Raw genomic sequence first — 16,320 nt, 5'->3', positions numbered from 1 at the left:
TCATCAGATTCAGAGAGCCTATTCTATCCAGAGATGACTGCACCTTACTCTAATGGATCAGTGCAACCACCACCTACACAACAAACAACATTCTGTTCCCAGTAGTAGTGTGACTGACCTGAATGAACTTTGCAAGACGAGACACTTAGAAAGGCACGGAGGAATTTTCACATAGAGTTGGGGAGGGGAATGCTGTGTTGCCTTTCATTAAGGTAGGAAGAGATTTAATAGATTTAATGATGTTGTGGGCCATCCAGGCCCTGCAATATGGAATCCTCCGACGTTCACAGCTAAAACACTGCTGCCTACAGACTGTTAAAACAAGCCCCACTAGAAACAGAGGAACAATGTGCCAAAAAGAGACCCAATAATAAAGTTTAATACAAAAAACTTGCTCAGACACTTTTGTCAATTCCTACATCCAGAATACAATGACCAATTGGGCATAAAAAAAAAAAACACGGATGTGGGATAGGAGGAGATTCAGTGCAGACCCAACTTGAAAAGTATAAAGGAATATGAAATTAAAATAGTGCACAAAGGTGAGGAGTCGCCCCTTTAGCCCACCATTGCACTAAGAGAGGCGAAAATAGGGCTATGGTTTGCAATGGAGCACCTGAGCAAGAATTTGCCTGCCGTGCTTGCTCTGAAGAAATTTTTGCAATTAGTTAATTTATATCATTTTTTCTATTATTTGAATGGGTTTGCAAGTTAAGGGTTTTTGCTTATTTATTAATCTGTGCTTCTTGTGTACCTCATCTCCTTCTCTCCTTTGTTGTAAGTGGAAAGATTACTTTTATTTTTAGTGTTCATTGCTCAATTACAGCAGACTCAGAGCAAACAATGAAAATGAAATCTAATAATATTTTTGCTTTCAAGTCCTCACTTCATATATTTTATTTTAAATTGCATGTAGCTTTGCTTTCAGGCTGGTCTTTGTGAATATGTTCCATTGACATTTTACCCACATTTTAGGCAGGAAAATACTAATGTGGACTTGTATGAGATTTTAAAACAAGCATCGGCAAAGCAAATAGTTCTGGGTGCATATGATAATGCAGGCCGTGCTATCATATTATAGCGAAATTCTTGAGAGGTAGTCAGCAGGGGTAGAAAGGACTTTAGTTGTAAAGTATTCCCTAGTGTAGTTCAATGCAAGTACTTGAGTGGAAAGGGAATGATTCAGCCAAACAGCCAATAGCATTAGGTGAGTGAGTAAATCTCAAGCCAATGGCTGAAAGAGGCTGCTTAAGAAAGCCAGTAGTTGAAAGGGTCGGTTGTAAAGCCATCTCTATGTGTATTACAATCAATCGGTCTGCTTGACAAATGTACTATCAAAATTCAGACCTAAAAATGAGCTCGACCTAAGTCTAAATGCTAGATTTAACAACTGTTATTCATATTCTCAAGTGCTCTCTCCACAGCCTATGCTTTTCATGGTCCAACAATTGGTTAAATGCCAGAGCAAATAGTTTGTTCTTGTATATTTATAATTCTGTCAAGTTTATTCTTGGAAAAAAGCAATTGAGTAAAACAGATCCAAGCATGATGATGTACTTTAGCCTCTGCTCCGTTTCCAGTGGCGAATTAGTTGAGAGCTTTGGCCCATGGCGTAATGGCTACTGTCACCCTTGCCTCTTGTGCTCACATTATACTTTAGTAATTTAGCACTAACGGGCCTGGGTTACCTACAAATGCATGAAATGGAATGTAGCACAATACAAGCTGAACAACTGAAGAGAAATGATTTCAAAACCTCTAGTGATGTAAGGACTCTAACTGCAGAGCTTCACACAAAGATACAAAGGGCTGGGATGGCCTCCTCTGTCCCTCTTGTTACAACCATTCCCACGCTGACTAGTTACACAGTCAGTGCTTTAGGTGAACAGGTACACTGGTGAGACAAACACTTAATCAAAAGTATAACCAAATTCCAATAGTTTTTAACACCAGGTACATAACAAATTCTAGAGACTACAAAAATATAAGCTTCCCAAAACGTACCCGTCTGAGATAAACAAAGGATGAGGAATGCAAACAATAAGTAGGAATAAACCCTCGACTCTGGGAATGACATTCTACAAGCGACATTGCACAAAGAAATGGCGGTCAATAACTCGAGTGTTGTAAGCAATATTATTGCTTCTTAGGGCAGGGGAAGTGTCCTAAAACGTGCTGGTGCCCAAAGCTCTCCTCTATAACACAAGACTACTGCAATTAAATGTGCGAGCACAGAATAGTGAGGCAGCGTAATCCTAAAGCCATCTCTGGCCTCTTTAATCCATTTACAGCCACTCCCTGCCCCTTCAGCTCACTCTTGAAGTTTTCTGCTTTCTTCTTTTTTGCCACCTTTCTGTCTTTCTCTTCCTCCGTCTTTCCCATTAGTGTCTTTTGCTCATAGTAAATGCCTGAGGAAAAAGGTACGTGCCAGCCCCCACCGGCAACCACCGGCTCAAATTAAGCACTGCATCAAACTCCAAAGTATTGCTGTTGATAATAAAGAGAAATTGAGACAAAAAAACAGGAGTTCTCTGCATTTCTGGAAACTGCTGGGCATTTCTTTTGCAGTCCTGAGCTGCAGTGATGAAGTTCTAGATTATCATCATTTATGCAGAAAGTGCATCTACACATAGTTAGGTTACACTCAACACTAACAAGCAAGGGCGGCTGAGTTAGCTGTCTGCTAACCATAGGATCAACAACAAAGTTTGTGGTTTGAAAGGCTCATGCTCCTGCAAAGCTTGGTAGTACATCGTAGCAGCTCAGAACTGATACAGATCACCAATGGAAGCAAGTGCCAACCAAGCGGATCAGCTTGAGGACAAGGTCTCATGTTAAAGGCGTCTTAATTTAAATTGAATATGATGCTATAATTATTTCAGCTGTCCTCAAAGGAAACCTATGCCTGATTTACAGAGCTTGGAATCGAGCAGGGTTCCTGATTAGAAATTAAAAATGTTAATCATTATTGTACTGGGCCCAGGGTGTAAAGAAGTCTTAATTGCACAGTCCAGCAATGCATGGGCCCTATCCAGGGCTACAGTACATTAAGCTGTGGGCCAATCAACAGCTGTTGATGCTCAACGGGATGAGGGCAATAAGACTTTAGGTTCCTACACACCAGAATCCCCGCCCCAAAGGAGGCAGACAAAAAGACCACCTGCCCTAAGTACCTTAAACCCCTGTTTCACATTGACACTGAGCATGGGATGCAAAAAATAACAGTAGCTAGAGACAACATCATAAACATTCTGGCTGGTTGAGCCAGTCTCAGCATTCCATACAAGGTGGCAATATTTGTTAAACCACATAGCGGCAGGGGCGTAGGTCCAAACCCACTGCTGGGTCAGTCTTCACATCCCTGACAGTAAATGATCAATACTGCCCTTGTCTTTTAAGAAGGAAAATGCAATTCACACACTGCATGATGGTGTGGCAATAAGACACGAAATTTGGAGAGACTATTTCAACACTGACTGACACGTGTGGTCATGTGACGTTTAGTTGGGGCCTTTGATAGACTACTATGTGTTCTTCCTAAAAGGTTTCTGGTCGTAGCTAGAAATTACTTCTCTGTAATCTTGTGCAATTTTCAAAATAAATTCAGACTATAATATTAAATTTAGGATTAGCTTCTAAGAGAATCCCCCATTTGCCAAATATCCCAATAAATAATGTTATTTAAATGATAATTAAATGCAACCAACGACAGCAAAAAAATGGAGTAAGTGGGGCTGGAACTAGAAAGTATTTTTATTGACATGTATTATGAACTGAATAATAAGTCAAAATTCAGATGGTTATGGGACGACCATTAAGTATTTAAAGCATTTAATACTGAGTTTCTAGCATGCACTAACACATTAATGTATAGGACCACAGAGAGAAATATGCATATTTGACAGACAGTGACTAGCTAATCTCCACAATTTGAGGAAGCAAGTATAGGAATAAAAAATAAAATCAATCAAAGCCCAAAGTACAGTGGTGTTGCAAAGGTACTGACTCAGAAGACGGGAAAGAAATGAGACATTTCCTTATTGACAGTATAAAACAACAGTTATAGCTGAATATAAAAGGAACAGCATTCCTGATCTTGTTTATATGAGTATTGATGCCTTACGATAGATGAAAGGAGCCTCACCACCAACATATAGCTTGCTTCATCATAGGTTCTTATCTCATCCTGATACAACCTTTGTCACGATGGGCTTAACCTATAGGAGTGAGGTCTTAATATGATAGAGAACAACATGCCGTCTGCTTTATCATAGGGTCTTACCTCATCCTGATACAACCTTTGTCATGATGAGCTCAACCTACAGTAGGGAGGTCTTGATATGATGACTAGAGCAATATGTGGCCTGTTTCATCATAGTCTTACCTCATCCTACTACAACCTTTGTCCCGATTGGCTAAACCTACAGTAGGGAGGTCTTGATATGAAAAGTAGAGACCAACATATGGGCTGCTTCATTGTTGGCTCTTACTTCATCCTGATACAACCTTTGTCACGATGTGCTCAATCTACAGTAGGGACGTCCTGATATGATAAATTGAGACCAACAAGTGACCTACTTCATCATTGGTTCTTAACTCATTCTAATCCAACCTTTGTCATGATGGGCTCAGCTTATAGTAGGGAGGTTTTGATACGATACATAGTGATCAAATCTGCAATATGCTGTTGAGAACGATTTCAGATTGTCTATAGAACAATCCTTGATTACTTTATTCAGGGTTCCTCTGGCAAGATTAAAAAGCTTGGCAGTTGTGATCCTTACTGGTCACAGTACTTGGTCACAGATGGCATCGGATGAGCGAGGAGTCCCAAGCACGAGGGGTAAAGCCAACGGCTATCATCAGTAGCAAAGGTGTGGAGAGAAACTATCCGGTTACAGTCAGCAGCTCTCGGCTATGACGTTTGTGCTCCGTATATTCGAATCCTGCTTTTAAAAAACAAAATTAATCATGTCAGTCCTGGCCATTTTAGTACTGGGGCCAGGTGACTCAAATCATCTGCCTGCATCCAGATGCCAAGCAGTCGTGCATTCTGCTTGTCAGATCACAGAATCACTAGTGCATCTCACTGGTGTATGTATTCTGATTTGCACAAAAAAAGGTATGGGAGCAAATGTTTACATTTAAGCCTTTTGTGATCACTCTTGCTGCATTACAAACCCTTTTTCACCCACAATACCACTCCAGAGACCACACATATGCAAATCAGTATTGTTCCTGCTCAGATAGAAGCAGTCCAGCCTACACTGCCTGGACAGGTCACCTCCGGACAGAATCAAAGACACAGAAACCCAGACTCATTTTGGCGTTTTGATATAATTAAGTCATGTGGAACAGGGAGCAAGGGGCCCAGGTCTGGCCTTTCCTTTTGGCGCAGGACCAAAGCTGAACTGAAGATGGCTCCTTACGGTCTTCAGTGACATGGTCAGTAAATCAACAATGGACTGGAATGCAGTCCCAAATAATTACCAGTAACTGAGAATAATTTAAGCATTGCATCCATCACTTTTTTGTTTTACTTTATTCAGATCAGCACACATTCCTTTGTTGCTGCAAGTAAAGATACGGACGGGCTCTCAACAGTGTGTGGAATTTCCTTGCAAGGAGACCCTATGTTGTCAATTTACTTCCACTATGGCGCAGAGGATATGTAGATGTCGAGTTTTGTTAAAAGGCAGCAGTCTTGATAGCATTTTTTGTGTAACATTTGTATCACTGGGATCTGGACATAGTCTGCTGATAGGGAATCGTCCTGACAACACTGAAAAGAAGCCACTGTCACAATTCAATCTGACCTGGATTCTGCTGATAACCGCACAATGATATACCAATAACTCATTTTGACACTAATAAACCTGTGCCTATTTGGTGTTTTAACCAAATGGCACTCAAAAATGCCATTTCCCTCTTGGCAATAAAGCCTTTCGACAGCTTTACACACAGGCTCTGATTATCAGTGGGCCATCACCCTATAGTACAGTCAACATGTGTCTTCCAACAATGATGCTTCGCTCCTCAACTCCTTCCGATAACCAGAACAGACGAGTGACAGTATAACTTTAGCATAAGGGAATAATGTAAGACATTTTCACAAATGTTTGTTTGACCCCAAACTACTAGTTTGTGGTTGGTGAGAAGACGCCCATCCGAATCCCACTGCACTCCATGGTCTACCTTCGTGATCCTTTCGGAAACTATTCAGTAGTCACTGCACAAAACCAGTGAAGCTAATCAGTCATCTCTTAATCGCATATTTTTGTAATGTAGCCTGCCCAGTATCCATGTGTCTGCTTTTCACTCAGTGGAATGAAAAGGAACAGACTGAAAACTATGGAACCATGCGCGTTCGTTTAAATCATACAAGACCTCCTTTGCACGTGGTAAGGCCTTAATTTATGGCCTGTGAGCGAAAATGCTCATGATTGGTGCCCAGTCACCCAATTCATGCGGCGGAATTTGCCTGCTCTACTGAAAATACTACGTGCGCGTGAATTTCCAGAACACTGCAGTTTGGCTGGCCGGTGCGGTGGGCCTCGGCACCCTATGCCCTTGTCTGTCGCACGCCAAACTGTGGTGTACTTTAGAAGTCAAGTCGTAGGACCGCGCTCCCCTGCCACAGTCACGCATGTCCTAATTTGGCTGGTGCAATGCCTTGCATCAGCACAATCCCGTTATACATCTGAGCGTAAATATCTTTCAGCGCCTTTTAGAGAAACTGCACGTCTCTTCTCAATCAAATGACCTCAGCCGTGGACGCTGGTCAGTTCATTGTACACTATAGAGAACTCCTGTACAATGAATTAAGCAACACTTTATATTAAATATATCCTTTGAATGCACTATTAGAAACCAATAAGCGAGCAGATTCTCAATACCTTTTACACTTAAGAGCAATGAAACAAACGAGTCACTATTAAGCGCGTTGTAAAAACAAAATGACCATTTACCCCTGCAAAAAGTATTTTGTCGTGTAACTTCATAACCAGTATGCTCTAATAAAAAAAAATTATCCTTTTAAAATAAATGCATAAAAGAAAATCAAAGGAATATATTAATTTCATACATGCATGATTTAAGTATAACGGCAGTTCGATTATCTCGGCTCGTGACAACGCTTTCTGCCTCGGACCAAACTCCTGACATCTGAGAGGAAACAGGTAGTGGTGTTTAGTAAGAAGACAGGTGCCAGCCTCAAGTGTTCCAAAAAGTGCTCCTAAATCGAACCCCTTGATTTACCAATCTGAAAGTGTTCTTTGGCAACCTCACGGCCCGATTTCAGCGCACTTGAGACAGCCTCTTTGAAATGCTGAGCTCAAAGGATTAAGGAGCTGCCTAGAGTGGACCGAGTAGGGCGTGTGCCCAGTTTCGGCTGGAGCGAGGCACGCACCTGGCACGCACACTGCACGGCACGGCACGGCATACTCACCAAGGCCGGGCGGAACCACACCGAGTCCTGTCTGGAGGCTGCAAAACAAGGGACGGGCGACAAATCCAGCAATGGCGGAATCCAGCAAAGAGGGTTTGGGCCGGCGCTACAGACCGGGCGCCGGGATAAAGAGCAAAAATAATGCCTGCCTGCAGTGAGCGGAATGTCAGAGCCCCAGCGCTGACCTTTTATGGCCAGCCAGGACGATAAATATAGCAGCCAAAGAGAGGGAGAGGCAGGCAGGAGCGGCCACCGGCCTCACACACCCACTTACACCGTGTCAGGAATCTTCAGGAGCTGCCACGGGTCCCTCAGCTTTCTGGTGCGCAGCCAGTGTATTCCAGGGCCCTCTGCCTGGCTTCAAGGGTTCGGAGCCTATGGCCATCTGGTGGGAGTATTCATCAGTAGGGAATATTCCACGATTATATTTTGTATTTGGAGGTTGTCTTGGTGATGTAGTACCTTACAATAATCTTAACAAGCATTTGGAATGCAATCGGTCTCGCATTGCTCCAGGTAGAGCTATTGGTGTTGTAAATTCATAACTGAACTTTTCTTGCCACATAAATTGAAAATGAAAAGGAAAACAGTTGACAAAAGTGAGCTGATTCAAAGCACCATGTCTGCCATGGGCATGAGCGCGAAGGAGAGACACAAAAGAAAAATAAGTTTGCTCCTAGTCACACATATTGGCACTCCTGCGATTATCCATGTAACAGGGTCAGTCTGCAAGGCGGTACCTAAACCTCTCCAAGGAGGGACAAACGTAAGTCATTTACCAATGATAAAGGATTTTTGAAAGGCAAGCCCACAAACGAAAGAAAGTGATCAGCGTGAGATGGGCGTGGTTAAAAGCCAACAATACTAACAACAGGTCAAAGCGCATAAGAGCTCAACCTGTAGCAGTGCCTGCCAGTCAAAACCAATGTTTTATCAAAAAACAAGTATATAACCTAACCAATTGTTTTTACATAGTGGCGGCCCACGAGCTCTGACAATAACGAGAGAGAGTTTATGCAGATTGCACCAGGGCCAGGCAATTTAGCAAATATTTTTACATCAACTGATCACCGGAAAAAAACATAATTTTGCATCAGTTGGCCTCTGCAGTTTGTGGTAAATTGCCCCACACTGCTGTAACTTACAATTTACTTCACGTGGGACACACCCTACCATACTCATTTTATAAACGTCTGAAAGATGTACGAATGGTCAGCCGAGTGGTATTCATTCAGGTGCTCTGTCGTGTGCAGAAAGATCTTTGCCACAGATGAACTAACCCACTGAGCTACTTTATTAACTTATATGTCTGTATAGTGATAGAAAAGTTTGCAACTGAATGCTGCTGTGGCATCAGTACTTTGATTTTTTAGAATAACTAATCCCACTTGGCCCTAAAGAGGCCAAAATAATTATTTCACTGGCACTGTTCTACGCAGTAGGATTTGCACCAAGCCCATGAAGTCATCATACACAAGTACATTCAGAGTATATGTGATAATTAATATGGGATCCAGGGTCTACCTTTGAATCCTACTTGGTAATACACATGGGTCAGCTGAACTGGTGACAGGCCTGAAACCTCCTGACATTGGCATCCAGTCACAACTTTTATCTCTGGTATCTTGTTCAGGATCGGCAGCGACTGCTAAACGAGGAGAGTGATGTCAATGAGAACTTTTAAAGAGCTAGTGACATCTTGCTGGGCCACTGTCAGACTACGTGATCCGTTAAACACAATATGAAACCGAATTTATTTTTTCAAAATACTGTATTTTGTAGACTGTAATAACTTTCAATGAACCAACATAAACTGCAAGGATAGGTTGTGTTGTTTGGAAAAAGACAAAAACTACGTTCAGGGACATGAATTTGCATTTGCTTACACTGACCACATACATTTCTTACCTTTTCAATCCACCAAATTTAAAAAGTGGGGTGTGACAGCCCAACCTGTAGACTGGACTGGTATGTGGCAAGCAAGCTGGTGTTAAAACGAATTAGTACAAGTTGCCACAGTTCTACTCACCACACTATCCCTTATACTTTGTTCAAATGCTCAATGAGTGTCAATATCTTGAAGTGGTGTTGGAGGAAGTACAGTAGCATTTTGTGAAAAAAGGCACAAGGATGGGTGTCGCCCTTTATGGACCAAGCCTCACCACCTGTATGGAATGTAGACATCACTATCCCCTGCATGATGAATGAACGTGTAACTCTACGGTCAGTACCCGACTAGATGTGAAACTGGTGTCTTGACCTTTTGTTTGCCTCTAGCATCACTCTAGTCTAGCCTCAGCCTGTCCTACGTAATGCGAAGCCCAGAATCTATTCTGTGACTGGGAGAGGCTCACAGAGTGTGCCTTCATAGCAGGTATAGGACTGCTGTTCATACCTTGGTGAATCACATAAAGCGGTGGTGGCAGTGTACTGAGTGAATCATTAGTGTGACCATACGTTTTCCAGAGTGTCATGTACATTTTCGCCTTTTTGTGAATCTCAGAACCTTGCGCTTGACATTCTGCTGTTATGCCGCGTTCATGTATTTACAGTGAATGTGTGGTACTTGTATGGTAATAGGATTCTGGGTGGTAAAAATTTGAATACTGAGACTAGTGGTATACATTTTGGATGCACCTGGTTTACCATGGCACAAGATGAAGGGTGGATATGACTTCCCAAGACAGTGGAAGTGTATTGACTGCATTGCTGTGTCTGAAGGGTGGAGACCTTCTGTTTGAGGCATTTTCATGTAAATGTTTTTAACATCAACTTTTTTAAGTATGCAAATTTGCTAAATTAAAACAAAAGCGAAGCAATGGTGCCAAACTTTGCACTCACCTGAGATAGGGAAGTCTGACTTGCTTGCACCAACTCTTAGGCACGCAAATTCTTGGACCCGCACAGTGAACATGAGTAGAGTATCCAAATCACAAAGGTATCCTATCACCTTCATGACCGAGCCATAGCTCATCTGACACAAGTCCTTTTAGATGGAGAGATCCAGAATAGTCTGAGGGACTATTAAATAGCCTATTGGTGCCATGTTTCATGTCTCACCCTGGCCCCTATAAACAAGAGTACACTCAACCATATTCCAGGGGGTACTTTGAATATTCCTTCCAACTAGGTCTTAGGGAAATTGAGAGTTTGTTGTGACATAAGAAGTCTGAATAAAGAAATCTGGATCAAATCCCATCCTCTTACATGCATTGGTGAATTGCTAATGGTGCTCGGGGATTAGAAGTAGTTTCATAAGATCAACTTAGCTATTGCCTTTTACCAGTTTGTACTCAAACCTGAATCCAAATACCTCATTGCATTTGTTTTATGTTTTGGGGTATTTCAGAATTTAAAAATGCCCTTTGGATTAGAATCCGCAGCACCATTTTTTCAGATAATAATATTCAGGGTCTGAGAAGCAGTTGAACAATCTGGTGCCTACTAGGACAACATTTTGTTAGCCAATAGGAGTGAATAGAAACATGATGACATTTTGAAATAGATACTGCAAAGATAGGAGGAGTCAAGGATCACGTTGAATAGGGAAAAGTATGAGTTTAAAAGGCATAGAAATAAATGTTTGGGCCACGTGTTATCGGACAAAGGTATTAATCCCAAGCCTCAGATGGTAAAAACTATTATGAAGCACCCACGGCTAAAAAAATGGGTATAATTGTGTTTAGCTTTATGTGAAGTCTACTCCTAATTTGTCCATGGTTTTGTAAGCAAAAATGAGAACATGAGGGTCTCACGAGGAAAATAGAAACTTTCATCTGGGATGTGGTATCTGACAGAAAATGTAAGTAAGTAAAAGAAGAAACAGGGTCTGCCAAGGCTTATACTCCCAAAGTTGTGTTTCTTTATTGATTGACATAGTACATACAGTTAGGGAGTTGGTTAATAATGAGAAAAAGCTGAGAAGGACAGAACCATCGGCTGTGCCTCTAGGACATTGCTTTAGGTAGAAATAATGTGCTCCATGACTGAAACATAGCTTGGAGCTTGCTGTTGGGCAATGAAAACATTTAAGGGTTTCTTTTGGGGTAGGAAGTTTATGTTACTTGTTGATCATAAGCCTCCTTTATTACTAATAATAATATGTATTGTGTGATTATTTAAAATCATTACAATATACAAAATGCTGTGAATAAAATCATGATCATAAGCTTTAATATACATTACTGGTGGCTATGTTGTAGGAGATCACACTCCCAGTATTAAGAGACTGAGTTCTACATTTCTACAATATCATTTTGAAGTCAAACATATACTTAGCGGGCACTAAAAATCTATTCAAGTTGAGTTACAGAATTGTACCAAATTTTCTGATGAGTTATCCATCGAGGGATAAGGGTTATTTATGAGGAGTGACAAATTTACCCCAGTTATAAGTTCTGAACCAAGATTACCAATTAAGGACATGAGGGACATTTAGGTCAAGCCATATGTATATGCAAGTTACATGCTGAATTGTGGTGGACTGAGGCTTTATGAATATGTATTTGTATCTTGCTTTGCCTCAAGTGACTTGCCAGAGGAATGTCATGTGCCAGGGTCAACAAACATTCTCTGTATTGCAGAGGTACTACCAATCTCCAGGTTGGGTTCCCTTGGCCCTGAATATAAGAGGTTGTCTTAACAGTACACCTTGTGGGTGCCACTGACATCCCCTGCTTCTTGAAGGACAGCATGCTGCCTCAAGCCTTTCAGTGTGGGACAGGTTTTCTGTGCCATGCTGAATTCCTCCCTGGCAGGCCCCCTGCACCTCAGAGCTCCAATGTATCAGCTTTCAGTTCCTCAGGTGTGGGTTCTGCCAAGGGAGTAGATTCCGCCTCGTCAAAGGGGAAATATTCACTAGAAGGTGGGGTAGTGGGCAACATTTTACCCTTTCTACCGTTGGGATTTGGAAGTTCATGGGTCATTGTTTCAGGCTCCAAGTTTCCCTGATCTGTTTGCCTGTTGGCCTGTGCTCTGGTCAGGGCAAAGATATGCCCTGAGATGCCCAGCATTGCTGCATGGGTCTTTAACTCCAAATCGTTCATTAGTAGACAATCTACAGGTAGGTCTGTGGACACATCAGCTTTCTTTGGACCAGTATGTTGCAATCAACAGCTGCCATGGAGTGTCATACAGTGTTGTTATGAGCATCAGTTAGTTGGTACTGGTGACCAAGTAGGTGTGCTCAGGGGACACCCGTTTTTCAGTCACCATAGTGACACTGGCACCTGTGTCCCTGTAGGCCTCTGCCTGAACACCATTTATTAAGGACTGCTGCCTATACTTATCCATATCAAGGGGACAGGCAGCAAGGGTGGCAAGATCAATGCCTCCATCAGAGACTAAAACAGCTTCTGTTGTCTTTCTATCTAACCCAGTCCTCACTACACTTCCTAAAGTGAGCCCAGCTACACCCTTGGATTGGTTATTGTTACCAGACCCACTACTGCTGCTGTTACTAGGGGCACTAGAAGTAGAAGTGGGGGTTGTAGTGTTGCGTGGCTTGGTGCCTTCTTTAGGGCAGGAGCTGTCTCCTGGTCTATGGCCTTTGTTTTTAGACAGATAGCACCAAGGCTTTTTAACATAAGATGAAGAGGGTTTAGACCCACCCAGAAGAGTTTTGTGGGCCTGATGAAGACTCCTTGTTTTTATCTTTGTCCCCACCCTTGTCCTGAGATTTACCTGCTTCCTTTTTCTTGTTGTCACCCCCTGTATGAGCTTTTCTTCTCACCCTAGTTCTGACCTATTTGTCTGCCTTCTTTCCCAATTCTTGGAAGATCTGAGTCTACCAAGTATTGGTGCAACAAGTCAGACACACAGTTGTTCAAAATATGCTCTCTCAAGATCAGATTATACAAGCCCTCATAGTCACAGACCTTGCTGCCATGTAACCAGCCTTCGAAAGCTTTAACAGAGCAGTCCACAAAATCAACCCAATCCTGGGAGGACTCTTTCCTGGTCTAGTTGTCAACATCTTCCTCTCTGACAGTGAGAAGTCTACCTCTTCCTTTGTCAGAGAAAGAGAGCCAAAGGATAGCAGCCCACTGTCTCTGGGGGACCCTTTGTACCTTACAGGCCCTCTCCAGAGCAGTGAACCACTTGTAAATGTCATCCCCCACCTTGTAGTGGGGACAACCTTGTTTAAGTTTCTGGAGTCATAAGAGTCCTCCTTGACCGTAGACTCCCCGAAACCAAAGCTGCTGCCACCATGGGGTGCTAAACCCAAACCCTGTCTCTCTCTCTCTCCACTTCTAAGGCCTCCCTATCTAGGGCTAGTTGTTGCTGCTGCAGCCTCAGCTTGGCCTCCTCCAGTCTCAGCTCCCTGAGTTCTCTATCTAGGAAATCTTTTCCTGGAGATGAACAGTGTGTCCCTTCAGAGACGGAGGTGACATGAGAGTGAGCGGAGGAGGATCTATCCCTATTCTTAGCGACCCTCTCAACTAGTCCTCTGGGCATAAAGAGAGCCCTACTGTTATGGCTTCCCACTACCTGAAGTGCTCCCAGCTAGGCTAGAGGGTTTACTAGAGACTCTGTGATCCTCTGAGGGACCCTGCTGACCCTCCTCAGTGTCTAGATCATGTCTTTCTAACACTGGGGGGCTAGTGCCTGCATCTCCCCCCCTCCCCCCACACACACACCTCTGGGCTACCGGCATGATTCTGGTCATCCTAGAGGAGCAGGCCCAGAAGCAAACTCTTATTAGGGCCCCTCCCTGACTTCAGGTTCCCTTACCAGCACATCTCCCTTAACTTCTTAAAAAGTGAGGCCTGCCGGAGATGTGTTCTGCTCTGAAGACATGTTGTGTTGTTAGGGTGGTGTAGGTGTACCTAAGTACCCTAACTCCTAGTCTCTCCAAGGAAGTTTAGAGCAAGGGCTATGCCCTGACCCCTAGCTTACCAAAACGTAAGAGACTAGTTCCCTGACACTATGTACAGTGTGTACCCCTAGTCAGTAAGTGTTTTTTCCTGTGGAAAGTACCAAGTGACAGAGTGGTAAGGCAATTGCAAGTGCTTATCCCACCACTGCTCCACCAATGTAGGAAGCTGGCCTGGTGTGTGGTGGGTACCGAAGGTACTTACACCTTATACCAGGTCCAGGTATCCCCTACTAGTGTAATGTAGGCAGTGTCTAGAAGCCAGGCTCTCTAGAGGTAGCTGTGGATGAGCAGCCTAGGCTTATCTACGAGACATGCAAAGCTCATGCAATACTACTGTAGTCACACAGCACTTACACACATGAAAGAAAGCACTCAGTGTTAAAAAATAAAGGTACTTTATTTAGGTAACACAATACTAAAAAGTACTACAGAGGCAACCCTCTAATAGGAGGTAAGTAACACACTAGACATGTACACTAGTACTCAGCAATAGGCATAGAAAGAGTTAGAAAACAGTGCAAATAGCAATAGACAATAGTGACCCTAGGGGGAGCCCAAACCATATACTAAAAAAAATGGAATATAAACACAGGACCCCCACCTAGGAAAGTGGAATGTGTAGAGGGGAGCTGGGGGTACTAGGGAACCCATATATAAGTACCACAGTGCCCCCTAGTGACCAGGAGGAAAGGAGTAAATTAGTAGATTTTCCCCAAACCACCCAAAAGGAAGAAAATGAAGAAAATGCAACACCTACACAAGACTGCAAGAAACCAGCAGTGGATTCCTGAAGAGGAAGACCTGTAGAAGAAGGGGACCAAGTCCAGAAGTCACAGAAGAGTCCAGGAGGAGTAGGAGCTACTACCCACCCAGCCGTGGATGCAGGAGTTGGTCGACGGTAGGACGAAGAGGGTCAGGAATGCAGCCCTGGAGCAGGTGAAGAGTTCCTGGAGGATGCAGTCGACATCCCACCCTGGATGGATGATTGCAGTCAGTCATTGGCGTGGAAAAGCCACAAACAAGTGTTGGCAAAGGCAGAAGTTGTGGTGAAGCAAAAGTGGAGCAGCTGGGGACCAGCAAGGTCCAGGAGGACTTAACCCACAGGTGGAGTCCTAGAGGGACCCTCAGCAAGGCAGACAGTCCACAGAAGAAGAGGCAGCCCCCATAGGAGACCCACTGGACAAGGAACCAGGAGTCACAGAGGAGCCCACTCAGCACAACTAGAGAAGGGTTGCATGCCGAAGTAGAAGCACGCAGAGGACTGTGCGTCACAGGAAGGAGGGCTGGAGCTTCAAGCCTGAAGATCCCTTGGAGGAGATGCCAACAAGCCTTGGTAGCTGCAAGAGACGTGGTGCATGGGGGTACTGTCCTGCATGGGAATGCAAAGGCTTACCTGCAGCAAAGTTGGACAGCTGGCAGAGAGGACAAAGAGGACTACTCTGGACCACCACCCGTGATGCAGGATCCACGCAGCTCAGAATGAGAGGAGATCCACGCAGTTGGTGCCTGCGGTTGCAAGGTAGTCACTCCTTCAGTCCAAGGTAGATTTGTTCTTCCTTCTCATGCAGACTAAAGACTTGCCGCCCTCAGAGGATGCACAGCCGGGTAAATGTTGTAGAAGCTGGAAGGAGCCGTGGAAACTATGTTGCAAGCATAGTCTTTGTCGTGGATGCAAATTGTCAGTTCTTGGAGGGTCCAGCCGTGGTTCCAGTGGCCATAAGCCAAAGTAGAGGTTGTAGAGGAGTCCTGCTGGAATCTTGCAGCCCGAATCTGAGGACCCACCCAAGAGAGAGACCCTAAATAGCCCTGAAAGGGGGATTGGTTTTCTAGCCAGGTGACCACCTATCAAGAGGAGGCTCTGACATCACCTGTCTGACCTGGCCACTCAGATGCTCCCAGAGGTCCCTGCCAACCTTGGATTCAAGATGGCAGAACCCAGAGACCCTCTTGAGGAGCTCTGGGCACCACCCCTGGGGTGGTGATGGACAGGGGAGTG

General features: G+C 43.7%; 1 protein-coding gene across 3 annotated transcripts in view; it reads right to left on the bottom strand.

The window, feature by feature from the left end:
• MYOM1 (myomesin 1) overlaps positions 1-7,609 on the bottom strand; it is a 650,420-nt gene extending 642,811 nt beyond the window's left edge. For 2 of the 3 annotated variants that reach the window (XM_069219960.1, XM_069219962.1), the window contains exon 1: positions 7,448-7,570. The gene's annotated coding sequence lies outside the window, so the exon portion shown is untranslated. Of the gene's footprint in view, positions 1-7,447 lie in introns of all 3 variants that reach the window. The other variant, XM_069219961.1, reaches the window with a different exon arrangement.
• Positions 7,610-16,320: the final 8,711 nt, after the last annotated feature.

Source organism: Pleurodeles waltl, chromosome 2_2 (assembly GCF_031143425.1).
Source record: "Pleurodeles waltl isolate 20211129_DDA chromosome 2_2, aPleWal1.hap1.20221129, whole genome shotgun sequence".
NCBI classification, from domain to species: Eukaryota; Metazoa; Chordata; class Amphibia; order Caudata; family Salamandridae; genus Pleurodeles; species Pleurodeles waltl.
This window is presented reverse-complemented; position numbering and strand designations above follow the sequence as displayed.